This window comes from Anser brachyrhynchus (assembly GCF_964034855.1).
Source record: "Anser brachyrhynchus genome assembly, chromosome: 2".
Classification (NCBI taxonomy): domain Eukaryota; kingdom Metazoa; phylum Chordata; class Aves; order Anseriformes; family Anatidae; genus Anser; species Anser brachyrhynchus.
The window spans coordinates 131243878-131257951 of NC_137695.1; the positions used below are offsets into that span (position 1 = coordinate 131243878).

A 14074-nucleotide genomic window follows, 5' to 3' on the forward strand; every position below is an offset into this window, starting at 1 on the left:
AATGCTTTTACTGGCCGACAGGTCTCGTGGCATTTCAGCTGGGACAGAGCCTCTGAGGCCACCTCAGGGTAAAGAGAGGTGGCTTTTTAAGAGTGTCCTTATGCCTTGGCAAGTCCCGGCTGCCTTATTTCATGTCAGGCAGCACTCCAGTCATTGACTAACTGTAAGTTCTGCAATGCACAAGGACTCTTTGAATTCCTCCTTCTGAGGGTGACTCAGACTACAGGAACTTAGGCTTAAAGTAATTCATGCTCAGTTACCCTTATAACTTGTCCTTTAATTAACTGATGCATGCAAGAAACCTGTTCTCCTGGCTATTCAAAATGTGGCTATTCAATATTAATCCATGGTCTTGTACTGTATCAACAGTCACCAACACAAATTATTGCAGCTACCTGACTTGATAAGCTTGGACACAAGTGAAGTCACTGTAAATAAAGGAACATTGTTTCAAGCCAGCTTCTCCTATGAGCATGATTACAGATTTAAGGCCAATTCAAAACTGAGTTCCTAAAACATCATAGGATACTGATGACTATTAATTGTACACATCCTGAGCTGATGAAAATGATCATCTTTAAGAATAAATGAATCTGTTTTCTTGACCTGAACTCTGGTGGGAGCATTCTCCAAAACACATAGAGCCCCAGCAAACTACTGCATAGTAGTACACTGACACAATAGCCCTGAATGTCTGCCTTCAGGATTACTTAGGCAACTCCTCTCTACTTCTGTACAGTGTTAACTGCCCAGTAAATTCCAAAAATGAATGTGTTTTACTTATGGGTGGAAAATGCATGATATTTTCTTAACCAGCAAATCTGGCTTGTAGGCCTGTCCGGAGCTGCCTGTTCCCACCTCCACACTGTTATCGTGCTGCTTTCACGGTTGTGCCAACACTGACTGTTTGCAGGGCTGCCCTATAAACAGGACCAGTGAACTGAACTGGGCTGAAAGACCTCCAAAACAAAACAAAACGAAACAAAACACATCTGGGGCTGCACTGCTGATGAAGAAAATGTTATGTGAAGCTATGGCTTCCCTCAGACCCTCCTTCAAAATAGTCTTATTTCTTTCATGAATAAAATACCTGAAGTTTCCTTACTATGGCTCCATTTTAATTCTCATTCAGGTCAGAAAGTATCAGCATGTCAATTTTTTACAAGGAATAGAAATTCCACTTTTGTATTGGGGTCAGTTAAACAACTGGGGCTCTTTCAAAGCAGGGAAAAGTACTTATAACGGCAGACAATGAAAACAGTGATTCTTAGTGGTATTTTTGAACTCTGATGTTCGTTTGTTTCCCCTTAAGACTTTACTTTTCCTTTTCCTTCGTTTATCTTGTGGAAGGATCAGACCTGCCTCACCTCATCATGATGTTTTCCTTACCTCTGGTAGATATGAACACAGAAGAAGGCCACGTGCCTCCATCTGCTCCCCTGCTGCCTCCTGAGCAGTCAGAGAGAGGGAGGCTGACACTTTATGAAGAACTGAGCCCATGTGGACCTGAAAATCTGCTCACCTCTCATCACTGGGGCTCCTCTCATCAGAGGAACCCTAGTCTCCTCTTAGAAAAGTTTCCTTCAGCTCTCTGTCTCTCATAAAGAAAGCTCAGGTTGACTCTCTCTCTGTCCTCCAGAGTGATCCAGCTAGAGCCCCTATCTCCCAGCATCCAGGACATCTTACCTCTTCTCCCCCAAAGTACTTGACCCTCTGCACATCCTCCCGAGACCTGGTGGCACCAGGCCTTCCACCCTCCCACTCCACTTACATCCAGCACCCTAGACATTGCTGACAAATGCTGGCTATCCTCACCCAGCCCTTAGGCAGCAAATGGAAAACATACAGAGAAAGTCCAGACGTTGCACCTTCTCCTGCACCCCCATAAACCCACCTTTCACTCCGAATACCCAAATAAAACCCATTCACACTGCTTGTCCAAACTACATGACTTCAGGCAGACAGTTGCCTACCGTGGCTCTGAAACGATATATTTACTGTAAGCAGAGACATATGTTTATATAAATTATTTGCAAATCTGCACATGAGTTCATTCAAAAGTGAGCGTAAGATGTCACATGTGGAGATGTGAAGAATTTAGCTGCCCGATACCTGACGTCAGCCCACCTCTGCAGCCAGCTGGAGTGATAGCTGTGAGTGGACTGCTCCGGCCACCTTCACTCTGAAACCAGCTGCCTCCTCAGGGATAGTATTTTGGGTTTGTGTGGCAGTGCTTTGGTGGCAGGGGGGCTGCAGTGGTGGCCTCTGTGAGAAGAAATGAGGAGTTGCCCACATGTCAGGCAGAGAAAGGTCCAGCTAGATCCAAAACAGACCCCAACACAGGACAGTAAACAACATGGGTGGCACCTCTGTGAGAGCATATTGAAGAAAGAGTAAAAAATCACTGAACAACAGCATCGGGGGAGAGGAGCGAGAACCAGCCCTGCAGACCCCCAGGTCAGTGCAGCAGGAGGGCAGGAGGAGCTCCAGGCACGCAGCAGCAGTTCCCCTGCGGCCTGTGGAGAGGCCCCTGGTGGAGCAGGCTGTCCCCCTGCAGCCCATGGGTCCCACACGGAGCAGATCTCCACGCTGCAGCCCGTGGAGGAGCCCCCGGTGGAGCAGGTGGATGTGGCCTGGAGGAGGCTGCGGCCCATGGAGAGCCCCCGCAGGAGCAGGCCCCGGGCCGGAGCTGCAGCCCGTGGAGAGGAGCCCACGCAGGAGCAGGGGTCTGGGGGGAGCTGCCGCCCGTGGGGGACCCGTGCTGGAGCAGTTTGCTCCTGGGGGATGGACCCCGTGGTACGGAGCCGTGTGGGAGCAGTTCTTGAAGAGCTGCTGCCTGTGGGCAGCCCCCACAGGCTCAGTTAGGGAAGGACGGCATCCCGTGGGAGGGACCCCACGGGGAGCAGGGGCAGAGAGAGAAGAAGAAGCTTCAGAGGTGAACTGACCACAACTCCCATTCCCCATCCCCCTGAACTGCTCAGGGGGAGGAAGTTGAAGAGTCATGAGTGAAGTTGAGCCTGAGAAGAAGGAGGAATGGGGGGGAAGGGGTTACTTTTATTTTTGTCTTTGTTTTTCTCCTTCCTAGTCTGTTTTTAATTGGCAATAAATTAATAAATTAATCTTCTCCAAGTTGAGTTTGTCTTGCCCATGATAGTAATTAATGTATGATCTTCCTGTTCTTGTCTTGACCCACAAGTCTTTTTCGTCATGTTTTCTCCCCCTGTTCTGCTGAGGTCGGGGAGTGAGAGAGCAGCTGGGTGGGCATTGAGCAAGTAGCCAAGGTCAACCCACCACAGCTAGACATAGACATCAGGTAGGAGTGAAGTTCAGTGTAGATGAGGAGCAAGCAGGGTACACCAAAGTCCAGATTAGGGAGTCCCCTGGGCTTTGTTTTGCTTTAATTCAGACTTGCTGAACTTGGTTTTCCCCAAGTCCTGTTCCTTCTAAGATGCCTTCACTTCATACAGTTCTGGGTAAGGAAAAGAACAAATCCTAAGGCCAAGCTTTTCAATGCATAACGCAGAACAGGAATTTCTACATGAAAAGTGTTGTCAGAGTTTGGAAGTATATCAACATGGAAACGAGGACCTTTTACCTTCCAGCAAGAAAAACCATCTTCCAGCAAAATATTTAACTCCGCTTTCAGACAGACAGTCCAATGTGGGTGAAGATGTGCTTATTTTGGCTAGACTCTCCTAAACTGAACTGTTTTGTGTGTGGTTAGGAGTGCTGGATGCTAGCTCAGTAATTTGTTAGTGGCATCTTGCGGTAAGTAGTTCTCGCGAGGAGGTTGACTAAGCAGCCAAAATGTAGGTCACCTGTGGGTGGAGTTCACAACCTCCCAACTCCACTGAAATCAGGATGCAGAAGCTACTTCTCCTGCAGAATATTAAATTTGTCATGAAGCATGAAAACTTGGCCATTATATATAAGCATTCAGGAAAATAATTTAATTGGGTACTTGTTTATGTGTAATGGCTTGTAACTCTTGGTCTGCTCCTAAATTACCTTTTATTTAGGAGAATTTAAGGCCATGTGAAAAGACATGGATCTTACTCTTCAGGGTTTAAACGTGCATGGGTATATTTGCAGTTATAAAACAACAACAGCAACAAACAAATTCTGTTAATAAAGTCAAAGTTCATTAGTCATGCTTGAAAGGTGTGTCCTCCCCATTGCACTCACGGTAGTTCAGAGTGATCTTCTGTCTCTTAAGCTCTGATGGTCATTTGACTGGCAGGGCTTTGCAGCCATGGAGGGTGACAGCTGTGAAGTTCTCCATCCAAGCCTGTCTCCCAAATGCCTGGCCAAATATTCAGCAAGGGCACTAAGGAGAAGGCACACATTTCTCAGACAACCATTTTAAAGAAGTTGTATGGCATAGTGCTAATCTCCGTCCTTCCTGATGCACATATTTCAGAAAACAACCACAACAAAACCAAAACAACAACAGAAAACAACCAAACAATGAAACAACAACAACGAATATCATTTTTCTAAACAAAGACACCAGAACGACACACCCTTTTATGTCTGCACACCCTCCATAGCTGCCTTAACTCCAGGCTAAACCACTTCTGTATATCTCCATAATCTTAAACCTTAGCAAATTAGAAAATAAATAGGTGTGTATGCATTTGAAATAGCACTTTCTCCTCCAGGCTTTATCTCTCTGTTAACTCCTGAAGTTGTCTGACAAGGCTGCTCCTTGGAGTCCCATCACACAGATCTACAGTGAAAAGGTTTCAGCAGTTTGCAGTGCAGATGTACCATTAGGATTGTCACTGGGATGCTCTGGGGGGATTTGTGAAAAACAACTGCCCCTAGAGAAGACATGAGCAGGTCTCTTCTGTGTGCAGAGGCTACATAGGCATGGAGTAACTGTGTATAGCATCTCTGATAGAGCCCATATCAGACTTACTGCCTAAAAAAACAGCTTCAGTTGTCTCTCTGCCAATAGTAAACTCAGCAGGGCAGTTAAAAAGTGGCCTGTGTGATGTCTGTGTGAGATGTGCTGGTATGCTACATGGAAAAAGAAAAAAAAAAAAAAAAGCAAAAAAGCTGGTGAGGATATCTGAAGGCTTTCAACAAGCAGAACTTTTATTCCCACCAAATAATGCAAACAGAAACTTGTGCGTTATATTTGTAGTCTACTACCTTGAAGCTGCAACAGGGGTGGTTCAGGCTGGATATCAGGAAAAGGTTCTTCACCAAGAGGGTGGTTGCGTGCTGGAACAGGCTCCCCAGGGCAGTGGTCACAGCACTGAGCCTGCTGGAGTTCAAGAAACATTTGGACAACGCTCTCAGAAACGTGGTCTGATTTTTGTGTGGTCCTTTGGGGTCCCAGGAGTTGGACTTGATGATCCTTTTGGGTCCCTTCCAACTTGGGATATTATGTAATTCTACCTGGTGGGAAAAGGATTAACTGTAAACAAAGGTGTTTCATGAAAAGGAAGCACTACTGCTATCAACACCAGCCCTGTAAATACATTTAAATGTAAATTCCTGTTCTTTCTGCTCAGTCCAAGCTCTCAGACTGCATTGGGCATAGTCTCCCATCAGGCTGGTCCCTTCAAAGGGCAGGGATGAACCCGAAGTCCATGAACCCAAAGGAGGAAATAAAATATCAGCAAAATGACCAGCACAGACTAGTCAAGGGGGTGGGGGTGGGGTGCTGGGGAAATAAGAAGTTATTAGGCACTAAAGAAACTTTACAGGTAGAAACACAGATGTCCAAGAAGAGGTAGGTACCATGGGACGAGGCAGGTTTCTTGTCACTTGGGTGTGTAGGCAGACAAATTCCACTCAGGTAGCACACTAGGCATCAGATTGCTTCCCTGGACCAGCTGTATATGGACACCGTGTAGCCTACATGGGAAATATGTGGTGGAGCATGAAACTCATCTCTGATTTTCCAAATCCCATTGCCTTAACTGCAGACTCCTCTACCTCCAGTGATTCTGATCGCACGAGGCTGTTGCTTTGCCATAGCTATTTACTTCTCTGGAGTTCCTCCAAATTAGCACTGATACAAGAACAGAGATAGGCCCTTCCAACACAAAATAAACACGGGTAGTCCATAAATGCTAATCGCGCAATATACGTTAGGAGAGTACAGACTCCCACCCCAAAATGCTGACAGCTGGAGATTGTTTTCTTTAAGATCAAACACTGATTATTTTAATAGGCTTTGTCTCAGTAATCTGTCTTAACATTATGGTTAATATCTGACAATTATGCCAGATTAACATCCAAGAGTAATGGAAAGACTGAGGTGTATGTGTTCAGAACGGACTCCCATGAAGCTAACATAGAGCTGTTTGCTGTCAGGGAAAGGTTTTCTATTATAAACAAGTACGTTGCTATTAATGTTGATGTATAACTACCTAGGGATAGCAAGTGGGCCCTTTGCAACTTTAAATGTTAAGTAACTATAGCATGCAAAAGCTAAGGCTTTGAATATAAAATTTATTAGGGTTTCTCTTTAAAAAAAAAAAAAAAGTAGATAATATAACAGCAAAAACCTGCAATGCTCTGCCTTTTCTTGTCTCCCCATCACATTGTTGCCCTACCTGTCGATTCAGTATTATATACATGCCTGGTCAAAGATTGAAACCAACAGAATCAGATTTCATAGGACGCTCGGGTATCTAAGGAAAGATGCAAGGGTGAGACAATGTACAGGAAGGAATTCAAACCCAATTGAAAAATAATAAAAAAGAGGATCTTCAGCCTGAGAATGCACAGTATGAGAAACAAGGGGGTACACGGATTTTATTTATATAGTCGTGCTTCATTAAAATGACATTCAGTAAAGTACATCATTAAAAATAACCCCAAAGATTTCAGGTTCCTTAACTAATGATGTTTCTGCCCAGCAAACTACAGCTACTGAAACATTGCAGAAATACTTCCATGAAGCTGCACTGAGAAGTCATTGGACAATACATATATAATATTTTAAGTACAACATTCCCCAGAAATATATTTTTTTAAAATCTGCTGGTTTTGCTGCTCATATCTCATGAATGGTTGGGCAGGGAGTATGGATGTGTGTACAAATACTGAAGTCCAGGACATTGATAAAGGCACAGATTTCCACTTCTGTTGTATGGCAAGTGTTTTGATCAATACAAAGACCTCTTATATTTCTGTGTTATTACTGGTGACCAAATCCTACAGTATAGTGAGAGAAGATATCTTTGACCTGTTGTTTGCCATGATTCTTCATAAGTTATTTAATTAAAACACATCATTAATACAGGATTTCCAGTGTGCACTGATGCCCTTCAGCATTCAGCCTGTGGTTCCTAGGCTCTGAGTATGATGATTGGACTGATACTGGAGATAGTGCTGTCAGTGCTGCCACAATTAATTGACAGTGCAAGCAGATTTCATGGAACCGCAGAATCACAGAGTGGCTGAGGTTGGGCAGCACCTCTGGAGACCATCCAGTCCAACCACGTGCTCAGAGCAGAGAAAATTGCTCAGGATCATGCCCACCTGGGTTTTGAATGTTTCTGAGGATAGAGATCCCACAGCTTGTCTTTGCATCCTGTGTCAGGGTTTGATCACCCTCATAATATATTTTTTTTTCTCTTAAAATTAAGCAGAATTTCTCGCATTTTAATTTGTGCCTATTTCCTCTTGTCATTTCATTGGATACCACTGAGAAGAGTCTGGTTCTTTCTTTTTTAATTGTTATGTATTTATTTTGTATATGTATTGTTTATTTGTCTTTTTATTATATCTGGTGTCAGATTTGAATTAGAATTAGGATAGTTCAGTTGGAAGGGACCTACAAAGATCACCGAGTCCAACTGCCAGGTCATAATGTTGTTATGTGGTTATTAAACATTATTCTGTCTTATATCTTGTTGTTATGCCTTTGTTACACCCTCCCATAAGATACTTCTCTACATTGAAAACATACCCCTCTGCTCAAAAGCCTTCTGTCCTCAAGATTTGTTTGCTTTCTCTTGGTGACCTTGGTGGCTTCCTAAATGCTGGCCCTAACTCCAGGATTCATTTGAGTTCCACAGGACTGCTCTTCCCCTTAACGTTATTTGGATGCATTATTGCTTGATGGGACAGCAGCACTGTTCTTTACAAACACATTGCGAAACCAAGCCTCAGGAACAACGTGATGAATATGCTGTTTGAACTACGTTTCTTTTCTTACTCACACAGAAGCCCATATGTCTTTTAAATACAGGAAAGAAAAACGCCTTCCTTTTGGCAAACAATGTAAGAAAGGTTCTGTGGGAAGGAAAAAAATAAAATAACAAGAGGTGGAATATAGATGCCACTTCATCATAATTTTGTCCCTGGGAAGCAATCCAATCCATATGACATATGGCTCAGATGCTCCGTACAACCGCTAGAGAGTAATCAAGTTCAAACACGTCTCCCCTCTGGCAACATACCACAGCGACTATGTGCACCCCAGCAGCGATTCGGTCTGCTCGCGTTTGTTGTTTACCTCTTCCACTAGCAACATGTGGGAGTAGCAGAAAACTTGTGCTCCCTCCTCCATTTGGCACCTTGGCCACAGAGCCTCCTTGGAGGATGGGTGCTGGAAAAACCATCGCCGGAGTTTCTGCGGTGTTCACAGTTGTCCCTCGAGGTTTAGGAGCTAGAGGCTGTGTTTTGAAGCATCTGTGTAGTCCACAGCCTGAATGCTGTGTCAGAAGAGCACTTTAGCTATCACCCAGTAAGGGCACTCTGGGTGAACATGCTCTTGGCTGGCCTTTGGGAGCCAGACAGCAATTAAAACCCATGGGACCAGGTAGAAAGCCGGTGAGAGGAATCCTCATGATAGCCTGGCAGCTGGCTTGTTTTGTTTATGGGACGGCAGAACTGATGTTCAGATACTACATTCAACATCAGACTACCTGCCGTGGGATAAAAGCTTGCTTCTCTTCTGCTGCCAACATGATGTCCTGTTCTCCAAACCCATCAATCTTTCAGAAACTGAGAGCAGCCTCAAATCCCTACCTCCAGCTGCCAGTTCTTTGGCTGTGAGGCTTCCTGGCTCTGCACTTCAGAGGCTTCTCTGTCTTTGTCTGATCCCAGGAGCTTTATATCTTGCACTGACTCAGTAAAACCTGAGTTATTTAAAAAAAAAATGGTATTTGGATTGCAAATTCAGGCATTCAAAAACCAGGAAATACTAGCTAGCTAACTGAGACATTTCAGCTTTGTTCCCTTTTCACCCATTCTGTACTGCCCAGGCTGTCCTGTCAGTGAGCATGACAGCTACTGACTTTAATTACAGATCTGACATTAACGTCAACACCATCCTAAGCATGCATGGGGGGAGCCTTTGTAACCTAAATAACAGTAAGCCAGTCCTCCTTCTTTCCTTCCTTCCTTCCTTCCTTCCTCCCTCCCTCCCTGCCTCCCTCCCTCCCTCCCTCCCTCCCTCCCTCCCTCCCTTCCTTCCTTCCTTCCTTCCTTCCTTCCTTCCTTCCTTCTTTCCTTCCTTCCTTCCCAGCCACAGTAACCCTCACCATTGAAATATTGGCAGAATTTGGAGCTCTGAACCTTGCATACTGCATACTGAACTGAGCTTCAAGACTAACACCATACACCAAGAAGGAAAGCTGTATTCTTTAAGCCATGGAGAGGATGCAGAGCCCGAGCTCAAGTCTGAAGGAGTGTTGGTGTAGCTCCTGACCTTGTGATCTTTCTCCTTTTTGCAAAAGTTAGACAACTTCTGCTGTACATGCTGCTGCACAGAGTAATTAAGATCTTGGGATGTTGGCCATGCCTGCTTGCCATTAGTCTGTTCATTTCTTTCTGCTTAGGAGCTGAAGAGTAAGAGAAGTATTGGTGCTCCAGTACCAAGTTGTTCCTGAAGCATGTGTGCTGTGTGAGGGAGGTAACCCAAAATCTCTTTCTCAACCCCCCATTATTTTTCCCCTCAAAAAGACACCCTCAGGTTGGGTGTCTTTGTTCTACATAAACAAATTCAAAGCTTTGGATTTGGAGAAGAAACTTACATTCAGTTGACAAGTGATTTTCCTCAGTGAAGAGGTTCTTGATAACTTATTTTCCTGAGTAAATAGGCTAACTAGTTTGAGTTACAATTTAGTACGAGTGGGCACCTTAAGCACTTTCTTGTCTCAAAATCTGGTGGTTTTATAAAATGATTTTTAATGTTTTTTTGATAAAAAATAAATGTGGAGCCAACACCCACTACTCATTGCATTCGTTATCCTACTTCTTCCCCAACAGGCTCCATTTGCAGTGTAATTAATGAAGTCCCTTATCATAAGGATTGTTGTTTTGTGACTGGCTGGTTTGTGTAGATAAAAACTTAATATAGTCCATGGTATGCTTTTCCTGAACAGTATTTTGTCAGCCATATGCTTGCCCTCTGCCAGGTTCAGATATACAGCCCAGCTGTCAGGATCAGAAGTTGTTAGGACAGATCTTGTGCAGTCAGACTCAACTCTCTGCTCTTCCTGGTAAATTATTTATACAGGGCATGCAGGTACATAATTTTATTTTGAGACACAGACCCTCGTACTAACTGTTATCAAAGCTGCCCATGGACTGAAAGATGTTAATGCAAGGAACACACACACACACATTAAGGTGGGCACACAATTTTGCTTCCCTAGCAACGATGGCGAGTTGTATGTTGCATGCTGACAGAGAAACAGAAGGAAAACAGCATCAAAGAGGCTTCACATTTGATTGCTCCTGAATCCTCCTGATTGCAGGTGTGTCACACACAGCAGTGACACCGCGGGGTGGCAATTCCAGTGGGAGGGCTCCTGCTGTCAGCCCAAATGCATCGCAGCCGTTTGACAAAGGGTGTTGAAGTGGTGCAAAATCTTTCTGCCAGTTCAAATGTGTTCAAGAGAAGTTTGAAGGGGCAATTTTGTCCCCAAAGACTTTATTTATATATTTATTTTCTGGTCACGTGCAACCCATCCTCTTCCAGATGGCATTAACATTACAGTTCTGCGTAATTCAACAGAAATAAAACTGTGAGTTCACATCAGACCCAGGTTAGGTTTGTAATGGGTAGTTACCCAGCATTGATGGGAGCGGAGCGATGTCCTGATATACAGAATAATCTTTGTACATGCAAATGGCTCAAAAGTTACAAGAAATAAGGTCTGATTTCAAGTCTTTTCAACAGTTGTGTACTTCACCTTTGGCAGGCCGCTGAATTTCTTTGTCTCCCCTTTCTTACCTGCAAAACGGGAGCGATAATTACTTGCTGGTGTAATGAGAGATGGATGACAAATGGGAAGGATTGCTATCACCCAAAGAAGTCTTAGCCCCTCAGTGTTAATTCACATCTATTAATTTGCTCAGAAGTACCCTGTTAGTCACAGGAGTTGCAAAAATGCTTGCTTCTGCTGCCACATATGTAGGAGTAGGTGAGGATTAACTCTCCTGAAGTTAATAACAAAGCCAGGCTGAGTAAATGCAGAATCAAACCTTCCCAGTAATGAAACACCCCAGACCCACTCTCACAGGAGCTGAACTTTCTCCAGCTACTTTCAACACCATTATAATCTCCTGTGACAAAAGTCACTTCTGCTCCTTGTTTTCCTTCAGGGACTCCCACAGATCCAACATTTCCAAACCCAATCTCTTTCCCAAGTCAACAACTTGATTTTCTCACCTGGAGAGCTTAGGTCACCAGTCTTGGTGTGCTCATTTTTTAATTCCCATGGACAGATACTTCACAACAAGAAGCTTTCACCACCTGTAGCAAGGGTGAAGATCACACATTGATTAAATCCAGCCACTCATTTATACAGTATCTATTTTACTCAACTATTGCTGAATAACAATTTCAAAAAGCTGAAAAACAATGATATGAGGAAATCTTATACACATGATTTCCAGTGCTTATGGATCAGTGTGCGTGTGTGTGTACTACATGTCACCTCACAAAATAAAGAAAATTTTCTAAATAGATTTCTATAACATTTTTACGCCTCTTCCACAGGTTCCCAGCCCAGCCTGAGGTTCAGTGAAAATGTTGCTACCTTTGTGTAAAGTATGCATTTTTTTTTCTATTTATTAAGGTTTGAGGCACATATTATTTTCTGGGAATAAACCAAGCAGTCAGTAGCTCTGGTCTCAGAGAAACTCAGAGAAACTCAGAAAGCAGCCTTCAGGATGTGGTGGATGAGGATGCTCCAGAGCATGGATGCATGGAGAGCAAACATGTCCCTGCACCAGGGATGGCAAACACTTGGGGTGACAGGCACCAAATACACTTGAGAAAAGACTGCAGCCTGTTACTGCTGGGACCAGTCCAGCTCCACCCAGGACAAAAATGGCTCCATTAATGCCCTGCACTGCCCACTAGGTACGTAGCCACAGCAAAGGCTAAGGGCAGAGGACAGCAAGCTGCAAATCCTTGCCTTATAAAGAGCATTTTGTCTCCAGCTGGCACCCGTGTGGTGTATACACAGGGAGAAACTGAGATGTTCCAGGCTCTGCTGTCATCTCGGGAGCAAAGCAATAACACACAGCCCCGTGCCTTCTCTCCATGGAGCTGGATGCTGGTGCTTGGCTTCTCTCTTAGCATCTGCCTTCGATGGGAGCGAGGGCAAAGCGCTGCGCTATGTGGGACAGGCGCAGGGCCTGCTCCGGGCTGCTGGGCAAGCTGAGGGAAGAGAGGCACAGGGGTGCTTTCACTCAGCTGTCGAGCCCAAATGTCGAAGTCATTTTTTCCTGTCTTGAGAAGCATTCATGCAGCCCTGGTCTCAATGACCGACACCTCGCCGTATCCTGGCGAAGAGGCAGGACAGCTTGCTCGAGGGAACGGCAGAGGAAGGTCACCTCAGCGCTTCAGCCAGCTCAGCTCACGTCTTTCTAGCCAAACACCTGTGGCGGCACAGGGGAGCGGCCTTTCATCCCCAGCATGTATTTCGTGCCAGGAGAAGGCAACACAGGCGGGGGTTTGAAACACCAGCCCACAACCTGAAACTCTCAGACACAGCTCGAGGCGGCAGAAAGGCTGCTGCTGACAAAGGGAACGAGTCCTGTGCGATTGCTGTACAAAACTGTGTCACCATTGGGCCTGTTCAGCAGGGTGGGCCTGGCTCCCTGCCCCTCTCCTCCCTCCCTGTGGAGTTACAGGGCCTTGAAGGAAAAATCAGGCTGGAGGGCCTCACACAGTGCCTCTTCCAGGGAGAGATCAGGAAACTTTGCTTACAGAAACACTGGTCAACACCTGCTTTGGGGCACAAAAACATGTGGCTATGGGTGGTAACAAAACGCTTGTGCCCTACCAATCTGTTAGCATTCACTTCAGACCTTGCAAAGCCTGTGACCCAATCCCCTCTCATTAACAGAGATTTAGACTAAATGTGTATTATTTCCCTCAGACATATTGCACTGCGTATGCCAACACATATCCTGTATTCCGTTCTAATTATACAAGCAGTTACCTTTTCTATTTACAGAAGGGGATGCTGGTCACGCAAGCTTTTTTTTTTTTTTTTTTTTTTTCTTTCCATTTTGGCTACATGAGTCCTTCTGACACAAATAAGCAAAAAACTTCTGGATCACTGGATTTTTGTTGAGAGCCAGGTGTCAGCTTCAGGCTTATGTTAACTTGTTTCCTATCGAAGCAGTTCTTGTGAGCCCATCAGTGCTGTGTTTTCACAGCAAAGATTTTTCACAGCAAAATGCCACTGTAACTTCCTGTATGATCTGAGACAGGGCTGTACTCCGTGGCCGACACCTGCAGTAAGAGAAGGAGGGGACCGGAGACTTACCACGTTTTATTGTTTTGATTTTTGCTTTTCTGGCCGGTGAGGGCTTTCGTGCCATTCCTAGGTCCAGCTGGAAGTAGGCCATCATATCCCATCCATTCCCTAGTGGGAGAAGTGCCTTGAGGGTGAAAAATATGTACGTTTCTATAACATATACATAGAAATATACAAGAAGGAAACACTTCCAGGGTATTTATAGCAGACTTGATACTTTTTAAGTAGCCTCAGAAGATCTAGGGAATGCTTAGGAGGGAATCAAGACAAAAAAAAAGATCTTAACTTAAATTTGGAATTGTTTTTTAACCCTCTCCCTTTTC

The 14074-nt window shown here is 44.6% G+C and overlaps 1 long non-coding RNA gene across 1 annotated transcript; it reads right to left on the minus strand.

Annotated features, from left to right (window-relative positions):
- Window positions 1–10768: 10768 nt before the first annotated feature.
- LOC308189422 lies at window positions 10769–14067 on the minus strand. The gene is made up of 3 exons (XR_013946358.1): window positions 13761–14067; window positions 11648–11731; window positions 10769–11209 (listed from the first exon to the last, which is right to left on the minus strand). It is a non-coding gene; the product is annotated as an uncharacterized lncRNA (long non-coding RNA).
- Between the last annotated feature and the right edge of the window lie 7 nt (window positions 14068–14074).